Below are 10,756 nucleotides of genomic sequence, written 5' to 3'. Positions count from 1 at the left end.
CTCTGTGTGAGAGAGAGGGATGGAAGTCGTCTGTCTGTGTGAGAGAGAGGGATGGAGGTAGTCTCTCTGTGTGTGTGTCTGTGTGTGAGAGAGCAGTGGAGGTAGTGTTTCTGTGTGTGTGTCTGTAAGAGAGTCGGATGGAGGTAGTCTCTGTGTGTGAGTGTGTCTGTGTGAGTGAGAGGTGTGAGAGTCCTCTCCCTGTGTTGAAGAGACCGATGGAGGTAGTGTGTCTGTGTGGGAGAGAGGGATGGAGGTGGTCTGTATGTGTGTGTGTGTGTGTGTGCGTGAGAGAGAGAGAGAGAGAGATAGTGAGAGAGGGATGGAGGTAATCTGTGTCTGTGTCTGTGTCTGTGTCTGTGTTAGAGAGAGGGATGGAGGTGGTCTATCTGTGTGACTTGCCTCACTGTTCTAAGCCACACATCACATCCGAGTTATCCACAATTTGAAAATGGCCCCTGACATCTGAGCTGCTCATTGAGCTCCAGTGGCATCGGCTTTGGTGGTTTGGAAGATGTACTGTTTTATATTATTTGACATCTTGAACTCCGTAATGTACAATTTCTACTGCTCAGCACTAATTTAGAGTGATGGAAGAAGTTAATGCTGCTGTATCAAATCAGTTCATTGATCATAGTAAAAGTGTTTGAGTGAATGTTCCATTTAAAAGAAGTGTGCCGTCTCGACTTGAGTTGATATATGGATGGATTGCCTCTTGAATTTTGGAAATAGTGAGATAATCATGGGAGTGGAAAAGACAGGGGCTTTATATTTTTGGGTTTCTAATTTAAAATTGGGCTAAAACATTAAAATATGACTAGCTATAAAATGTTTAAATATTTCACAATAAATGCCTGATTTATTTCACCTTGCAATACCAAGTTCAATTTTGCAGCTGAATGGTCACCATTGTGGGAATTCTGGTAAGGAATGACAACAACCAAACTGTATTTTGTCAAAGAAAAAAAATACATGCATTATTCTAATAATGGACCAATGTGTGCATGCCTTGACTTTAATTCACCAGGATATGTTTCACTGAACTGTTTTACTCCGTCTGAGAATTGGTGTTGACATTCTTCAAATGTGCATGCATTCATTCATTAGCACCTAAGTCATCATTCATTAGCAACATTAAAAGGCATGTGGATGGGAATATGAACAGGAAGGGTTTAGAGGGAAACGGGCCAAATTCGGGTAAGCAAGACTGGATCAGTTCTGGATATCTGGTCGGCATCGACGTGTTGGACTGCATGGTCTGTTTCCATTCTGTATGACTCTGACTCCATTCTATTGCAAGCTATTCTGGTCTCTCCCAGTATTTTGTGCACCCTGCTATTCCTCTCTGATATTAACTCCTGAATCCCAAGCCCTTGCTGCTTTACTTTAAACCCTGTCCAAACGCTCCGACAAAATGCTGCAAGGAACTCGGTGCCAGCTCTGTTCAGGTACAAACAGTCCAACGTGAATGGCTGGCATCTGCCCCAGAGCAGGTCGTAGTGACCGAGGTGTTGCATGTGGGGAGGATTTCATACTGGTCGGGGAAATCTGGGGGTGAGGTCCGACCAGTAAGGGAGGAGGGATAGTACTGGAAATGTCATGTCAGGTCAGGGGCTTGGCAACACTAGCAGTATGAGGAGGCCAGCAGGTCACAGCAGAAATGAGAGATGGAGAATAGAGGGGTATAATCGAGTCTGGTTGGTCGACTGGAAGGAGGTGGTCAAGTGGTGTTCGGATGGAGAATGATCGACAGGGGTGTAAGTTGCACTTGGGAAGGCACAAGTTTAGGATTGAGATCTTGGTCTGTTTAATAGTTATCCACAGGTTAGACTGGGTTGTTGGTCTCTAACTTTACTGTAACTCTCCAGCTTAAATGAGTATAACTTGTTCACCCGAACCCTCGGACGTTTTGATGTTATAATGGCCTTTTTCAGAAGCTTCCAGATGCGGGAGAGTTGTCCACTCGCAATTTCACAATCACAGGAAATGCCCATGGAATCTACTGCATTAGGTTCCTGCACAGTTGCAATGCACAATTCCAATCTATCCTGTTCCAATAGGTTTCTGGCCAGTGGACTACCTGGGCCTCTTGTCAGAGGAGGCAATGCGGAGATTCCCTCGACACGTTCACTGCAGTTTAAAAGAATGAGATGTGATCCCATCAAAACTGATATTACTTTTGCAAATGACTGAACCAGCTCCCATCTTTGCAAACTTGTCAGACGGGCACAGGATTGTTACGTTACAGAAGGGGATTGTTCAGTCCACTGTACCTGTTAAATGAGCTGGCTGTCCAAATGGGCATCATGACTCAGTGCCGTTTTCCTCACATCCTTGCAGACTATTTCTATCCAAATATTCCTCCAATGCCCTCTTGAATATCTCAATTGAATCTGCCTCCATCACATTTCCAGGCAGGACATTCCACAGCCCACTACTCACTGTGTGAAAAAGATTTTTCTCACTTCACACCCACCGAGACCCGGTACATAGTGATCTTGAGTGGAGATTGATAGGGTTTATCGTTGGTGTCAGAGCTTCATTGCCCTGTGTTAAAGTGTAGCTCAACAGGGTTTTAACTGATGCAACAGAGCTGTATTACACCGTGTTAGTGTGTACGTTGATTGGGTTTATTACTGGTGTACCTGAGTTTTATCATACTGTGTGATTGCTTAGACTGATCTGGATTGTAGCTGTGTACCAGGTCTTGATTACCCTGCGCTGAACAGTAGATTGATAGCACAGTGTAGAGCTGGATGAACACAGCAGGCCAAGCAGCATCAGCGGAGCAGGAAAGCTGACGTTTTGGATCGAGACCCTTCTTCAGAAATGGGGGAGGGGAAGGGGATTCTGAAATAAGTAGGGAGAGAGGGGGAGGCGGATAGAAGATGGATAAAGGAGAAGATAGGTGGAGAGGAGACAGACAGGTCAAAGAGGCGGAGTTGGAGACAGTAAAGGTGAATGTAGGTGGGGAGTTAGGGAGGGGATAGGTCGGTCCAGGTCAAGGAGGCGGTATCAGGTTAGTGGGTTGGAGATGGGGGTGGGGCTTGAGGTGGGAGGAATGGTTAGGGAGGCGGGGACGAGCTGGGGCAGTTTTGGGATGCGGTCGGGGGAGGGGAGATTTTGAAGCTTGTGAAGTCCACATTGATACCCTTGGGCTGCAAGGTTTCCAAACGAAATATGAGATGCTGTTCCTGCAGCTTTCAGATGCAACCTGAAAACTGCAGGAACAGCATCTCATATTTCGCTTGGGAACCCTGCAGCCCAAGGGTACCAATGTGGCCACAATGATGCCACCCGAAAGCTGTCGTGGTGCATCTAGGCACCAATGATATAGGTAATAAACGGGATGAGGTCCTGCAAGCAGAATTTAGGGAGTTAAGAGCCAAGTTATAAAGTAGGACCTCAGAGGTAGTAATCTCAGGATTGCTACCAGTGCCACGTGCTAGTCAGAGTAGAAATGAAAGAATAGGCAGGATAAATGAGTGCCTTGAGAGATGGTGCAGGAGGGAGGGGTTCAGATTTTTGGGACATTGGGACCACTTCTGGGGGAGGTGGGACCATTACAAATCGGATGGTCTACACCTGGGCAGGACTGGAACCACTGTCCTAGGGGGTGCTTTTGCTAACGCTGTTGGGGAGGGTTTAAACTAATGTGGCAGGGGCATGGGAACCAAATGAGGAGGTTAGTGGACAGTAAGGAGGTAGAAACTAAAGTCTGTAAGGAACTGGATAATGAAGTCAATGTGACTAAGGGGAAGAGTCAGCAGAGAGCAGATGATGAATGCAAAGGGACAGGTGGTCTGAGATGCATTTGTTTTAATGCGACAAGTGCCATAGGTAAGGCAGATGAACTTAGGGCTTGGATTAGTGCCTGGGAGTATGATGTTATTGCTATTACTGAGACTTAGTTGAGGGAAGGGCAAGTTTGGCAACTAAATATCCCAGGGTACAGATGCTTCAGGCGGGTTAGAGAGGGTGATAAAAGGGGTGGAGGTCAAAGAGGATATCACAGCTGTGCTGAAGGAGGGCACTATGGAAGACTCGAGCAGTGAGGCAGTATGGGCAGAGCTCAGAAATAAGGGTGCGGTAACAATGTTGGGGCTGTACTGCAGGCCTCCCAACAGCGAGCATGAGATGGAGGTACAAATATGTAGACAGATGTAGGAGCAACAGTGTGGTGGTGATGGGAGATTTTAATTTTCCCAACATTGACTGGGATTCACTTAGTGTTAGGGGTTTAGATGGAGCAGAATTTGTAAGGAGCATTCAGGAGGGTTTTCTAGAGCAGCATGTTCATAGTCCAACTTGGGAAAGAGCCATACTGGACCTGGTGTTGGGGAATTAGCCCAGCCAGGTGGTTGAAGTTTCAGTCGGGGATGACTTTGGGAATAGTGATCACAATTCCGTAAGTTTTGGAACACTGACGGACAAAGACGAGAGTGGTCCTAAAGGATGAGTGCTAAATTGGTGGAAGGCCAACTATAGCAAAATTCAGCGGGAGCTGGGGAATGTGGATTGGGAGCAGCTGTTTGAGGGTAAATCCACATTTGATATGTGGGAGGCTTTTAAAGAGAGGTTGATTAGCATGCAGGACAGACATTTCCCTGTGAAAATGAGGGATAGAAAGGGCAAGATTAGGGAACCATGGATGACAGGTGAAATTGTGAGACTAGCAAAGAGGAAGAAGGAAGCATACATAAGATCTAGGCGACTGAAAACAGACGAAGCTTTGGAAGAATATCGGGAAAGTAGGACCAATCTGAAATGAGGAATTAAGAGGGCTAAAAGGGGTCATGAAATATCTTTAGCAAACAGGGTTAAGGAAAATCCCAAAGCCTTTTATTCATATGTAAGGAGCAAAGGGGTAACTAGAGAAAAGGTTGGCCCACTCAAGGACAAAGGAGGGAAGTTATGCGAGGAGTCAGAGAAAATGAGTGAGATTCTTAATGAGTACTTTGCGTCGGTATTCACCAGGGAGAGGGACATGACGATGTTGAGGTCAGGGATAGATGTTTGATTCCTCTAGGTCAAGTCGGCATCAGGAGGGGGGATGTGTTGGGTATTCTATTGGGCATTAGGGTGGACAAGTCCCCAGGTCCAGATGGGGTCTATCTCAGGTTACTGAGGGAAGCGAGAGATGAAATAGCTGGGGCCTTAACAGATATCTTTGCAGCATCCTTGAGCACGGGTGAGGTCCCGGAGGACTGGCGAATTGCTAATGTTGTCCCCTTGTTTAAGAAGGGTAGCAAGGATAATCCAGGTAATTATAGACCGGTGAGCCTGACATCATTGGTGGGGAAGCTGCTGGAGAAGATACTGAGGGATAGGATCTATTTACATTTGGAAGAAAATGGGCTTATTAGTGATGGGCAGCATGGTTTTGTGCAGGGAAGGTCATGTCTTACCAACTTGATAGAATTCTTTGAGGAAGTGACAAAGTTGATTGATGAGGGAAGGGCTGTAGATGTCATATACATGGACTTCAGTAAGGCATTTGATAAGGTTCCCCATGGTAGGTTGATGAAGAAAGTGATGTCGCATGGCGTCCAGGGTGTACTAGCTAGATGGATAGAGAACTGGCTGGGCAACAGGAGACAGAGAGTTGTAGTGGAAAGGAGTTTCTCAAAATGGAGAACTGTGACCAGTGGTGTTCCGCAGGGATCTGTGTTGGGACCACTGTTGTTTGTGATATACATAAATGATCTGGAGGAAGGTATAGATGGTCTGATTAGCAAGTTTGCAAATGACACTAAGACTGGTGGAGTAGCAGATAGTGAAGGGGACTGTCGGAGAATGCAGCAGAATATAGATAGATTGGAGAGTTGGGCGGAGAAATGGCAGATGGAGTTCAATCCAGGCAAATGCGAGGTGGTGCATTTTGGAAGATCCAATTCAAGAGCGAACTATACGGTAAATGGAAAAGCCCTGGGGAAAATTGATGCGCAGAGAGATCTGGGTATTCAGGTCCATTGTACCCTTAAGGTGGCAACGCAGGTCGATAGAGTGGTCAAGAAGGCATATGGCATGCTTTCATTCATCGGACGGGGTATTGAGTACAAGAGTTGGCAGGCCATGTTGCAGCTGTATAGGACTTTGGTTCGACCAGATTTGGAAAACTGCGTACAGTTCTGGTCGCCACATTACCAAAAGGATGTGGATGCTTTGGAGAGGGTGCAGAGGAGGTTCACCAGGATGTTGCCTGGTATGGAGGGCGCTAGCTGTGAAGAGAGGTTGAGTAGATTAGGATTATTTACATGAGAAAGACGGAGATTGAGGGGGGACCTGATTGAGGTCTACAAAGTCATGAGAGGTATAGGCAGGGTGGATAGCAAGAAGCTTTTTCCCAGAGTGGGGGACTCAATTATTAGGGGTCACGATTTCAAAGTGAGAGGGGAAAAGTTTAAGGGAGATATGCCTGGAAAGTTCTTTACGCAGAGACTCGTGGGTGCCTGGAACGCGTTGCCAGCGGAGGTGGTAGAGGCGGGCACGATAGCATCATTTAGGATGTATCTAGACAGATACATGAATGGACAGGGAGCAGAGGGATACCGATCCTTGGAAAACAGGCGACAGGTTTCGACAGAGGATCTGGATCGGCGCAGGCTTGGAGGGCCGAAGGGCCTGCTCCTGTGCTGTAATTTTCTTTGTTCTTTGTTCTTTTGTTCTTCTCACTCCAATGAGTACAGACTCAGAGTCCTTAAATGTTCCTCATATTTTAAGCTTTTCATTCCTGAATCTCTCATCATTTCTCCTGAAATTAAGCCCGGTGGAAGGGAACAGGTTTCAACTGAGATCAAGGTTCAAAAGCTCTGACGATATTGAGTGTATATTTAGTGAGAGACTGGGCAGTGATTCAGTTGTGGAGAAGCCATTCTTGGAGCCTGCTTTTCTCCCTCTCTCCGTCCGTGTTTAACCTGACACCTCCAGCTGCTTCTCTGACACATTGGAAAACACAAATAAAACTGATGCCCCCGCCGTCACCCTCCCGTTCATCGCTCACATCTTGTGCCCATTCTTTCTGGGATTGGGCACTGTTTCTACGTGAAATATTGACAACAAGCCTTTCATTTCTAACAGTCATTTGTCTCTTTGTCACTCTTCCCCTCTCCCCACCCCCAGTCTCCCCCTTCTCTCTCTCGATCAGTATGCTTTGTTTAATTTACCAAATGAGGTATCACATTTGGTGGGGAGGGGGCAGGAAGGGATGGGAAATTGGGAAAGGAGTGATGCAGTCCATCCACAGACCAAGAGCAAACTGAAGCTCTGGGACCTGTTGTCGAGTCATAGAGATGTACAGCACAGAAGCAGAATCTTTGATCCAACTTGTCCATTATGACCAGATATCGTCGACAAATCTCGTCACATTTGTCAGCACTTGGCCCATATCCCTCTAAACCCTTCCCATTCATATGTCCATCCAGATGCCTTTTAAATGTTTTAATTGTACCAGCCTCCACCCCATCCTCTGGCAGCTCATTCCATACACACACCACTCTCTACGTGAAAAAGTTGCCCCTTAGCTCCCGAATAAATCTTTCCCCTCTCACCTTAAACCTATGCCCTCTATTTGTCGACAACCCCACCCTGGAGAGAACACCTTGTTTATTTACCCTATCCATGACCCCCATGAATTTATCAACTTCTCTAAAGTCATCCCTCAGCCTCCACCGCTCCAAGGAAAATAGCCGCAGCCGAATTCGTCTCTGTGTCGCTCAAACCCTCCAACCCTGGCAACGTTCTTGTCAATATTGTCTGAACCCTTTCAAGTTTCACAACATCCTTCCTAAAACAGGGAGACCAGAATTGCATACACTGTTCCAAAAGTGGCCTAACTAATGTTCTGTACAGCCACAAAATGACCTGCCATCTCCGATCCTGATTGCACTGACCAATAAAGGCAAGCATACCAAAGGCTTTCTTCATTATCCTAGCGACCTGTGACGTCACTTTCAAGGAACTATGCAACCCAATGTCTGATTGTTGAGCAGCATTCCCCAGGGCCTGACCATGAAGTGTTTCAGTATTGCCCTGATTTGCTTTTCCAAAATGCAGTACCTCACTTTTATCTAAATTAAACTTCATCTGCCACCCTTCGGCCCACAATGTTGACGGGCTTGTGATGTAAAAATGAAACCTGCAGACAAAGCCATGCACAGCAGGATTCCACAGGCAGCCCTCTGAGACTATCAAGGTATTTCCTCAATGTAGCAACCTGTCAGATCCCCAAACGTTCTCTCTGACTTCTGGCAACTCTCCATGGTGTGAGAAAGAGAAAGCGGTAAGGCAGCAATCTGGTCTGATTGAGAATGAATTCAATGAATGAATGGCTTCTGTAAATTTCATTGCAGCTTCATATCATTCCCCACAACTCAGTAGAGCTGGTGCACAACAAGATCCCCCACACAATCTTGGTGACAAGCCTCTCCTGTTTATCTACTTCGCTGAGACAAGACAAGCATGAACCGGAGAGCAGAGAGATATGTACCTTCAGAAACTCAAGTAAATGCTTTGAAGTCGCTCCACAACATTTTAGCGCACCATCAACTCCCCCCAAAAACACAAACTGCCCTTGGTAGAGAGAACGAGCCTTGACACAAACAATCTAAGTTTGCACAAAGATCTTGATCATTTGGTCAATGGGATCAGAAGTGGTAGATGGACTTTAATTTGGGTAAATGTGAGGTATTGCAGTTTGGTAAAACAAACAAGGGTAGGAGTTAGACAATTAATGAGAGGACCCTGGTTAATATTCTCAGAGAGACCTAGGGGTTCAGGTGCATAATTCTTTGAAACTGCTGTCACAGATAGACAGGAACAAAAACGAAGTTGCTGGAAAACCTCAGCAGGTTTGGCAGCATCTGTGATGGAGAAAACAGAGTTAACATTTCGGGTCCGGTGACCCTTCCTCAGAACTCGTTCTGAGAAACGTTAACTCTATTTTCTCCTTCACAGATGCTGCCAGACCTGCTGAGCTTTTCCAGCAACTTTGTTTTTGTTCCTGATTTACAGCATCTGCAGTTCTTTGGGTTTTTATCACAGATAGACAGGATGGGTAGGAAGGCGTTTTGCATGCTTGCCTTCATTGCTCATACATTTCAATATTGCAGATGGGATGTCATGTTCAGGTTGGACAGGACATTTGGTGAGGCCTCTACCAGAGTACTCTGCAGTTCTGGTCGCCCTGGTATAAGAAGGATTTTTGCAAATTGGACAGCGTTATGAAAAATATTTACCAGGATGTTGTTGGGAATGGAGGCACTGAGTTATAAATATAGAGATAGTAGGAACTGCAGATGCTGGAGAATCTGAGATAACAAGGCGTAGAGCTGGATGAACACAGCAGGCCAAGCAGCATCAGAGGAGCAGGAAAGCTGACGTTTCGGGCCTAGACCCTTCTTCAGAAAATGTGTGCTGGATATTCTGGGAGTTTTTACACTGGAGCGTAGAAGATTGTCAGGTGAACTGAGAGAGATTGATAAACTAATAAGGGACAAAGGTAGATAAGGTGAATAGCAAGGTCTTTTCCATGGGTTGGGGGAGTTCACAACGAACACGGATATTTTTCAGGTGAGGGGCAAAAGTTTGAAAATGGTCATTAGGGCTAACCTTTTAACACAGAGAGCGATTTGTGTTTGGACTGACCTACCAGAGGAAGTGGTGGTTCCAGGTGGCATTTTCCACATTTAAAAGACATTTGGATAAATTGAAAAAGAGGACAGGTTTGGAGGATATGGGCCAAACACAAGCAAGTGGAATGAGTTTAGTTTGGGCACATGATCAGCATCAACGAGGTGCACCAGAGGGTCTGTGTCCAAGCTGTATGACTCTGACTCCACGATTAAATCGCTTAATTCTGCCCCTTGAGCTTGTGGCTTTATGGCTATTTCAATTCAATTGGCTAAGGATCTGGGACCTGATCCCTCATTATTTCTCTCTCTGTCTCCTTCTTACCCCTCTTCAGCTTTCTTTTGTTGTGTTACAAAACAAATAGAAACATCCCAGACACAGTGCGATTTGTTGTCATTTTAAATGGGCAGATCAGAATTTTCACATCACATCGTGATTTCCGAGCCACAGGGATAAAAAGTGAGATGTGGACAGAGAGAGAGAAATTGAAGGATAAGGTGTGACTTGGCACACCTCCAATTGCCCCTCAAGGAGAGGAATGGAAGCAGAAGGAGAGGGAGTAAAACAGGGAGAGAGGAAACATGCAGGACAATAGGGGAATGAAACTGAAGGGGCATCTAGCCAGGCTGCGAAAAAGATTCATCATTGTCGGGGGGGTCTTCAGTCTATATGGATTTCAGTAAGGCCACTGGTCATGTTCCACAGGCTACTCTGGAAGCTTAGATCAGGGAGAGCTGGCAAATTGAATCCACAATTGGCTTGATGGTCGGATGCTGATGGAAGTAGTGGAAGGATGCTTGTCAGACTGGAGGCCTGTGTCTGGTGGCGTACCACAGGGTTTGGTGCTGGGCCCATTACTGTTTGTTATCTATATCAATGGTTTGATGAGAACGTACAAAGCATGATTGGTAAGTTTGCAGATGACAGTAAAGTTGGCTGTGTCATGGACCGTGAAGAAGATTATCAGAAATTGCAGCAAGATCTTGATCAGTTGGAGAAGTGGGCCAAAAACCGGCAAATGGAGTTAAATACAGATAAGTGTGAGGTGTTGCAATTTGGAAAGTCAAATCAAAGTAGGAGTTTGATGGTGAATGGTACAGCCTGAAGGAGTGTAGTGAGACAGAGGGAC

This window comes from Rhincodon typus, chromosome 16 (assembly GCF_021869965.1).
Source record: "Rhincodon typus isolate 14 chromosome 16, sRhiTyp1.1, whole genome shotgun sequence".
NCBI lineage: Eukaryota > Metazoa > Chordata > Chondrichthyes > Orectolobiformes > Rhincodontidae > Rhincodon > Rhincodon typus.
Note: the sequence above shows the minus strand (reverse complement) of the source record.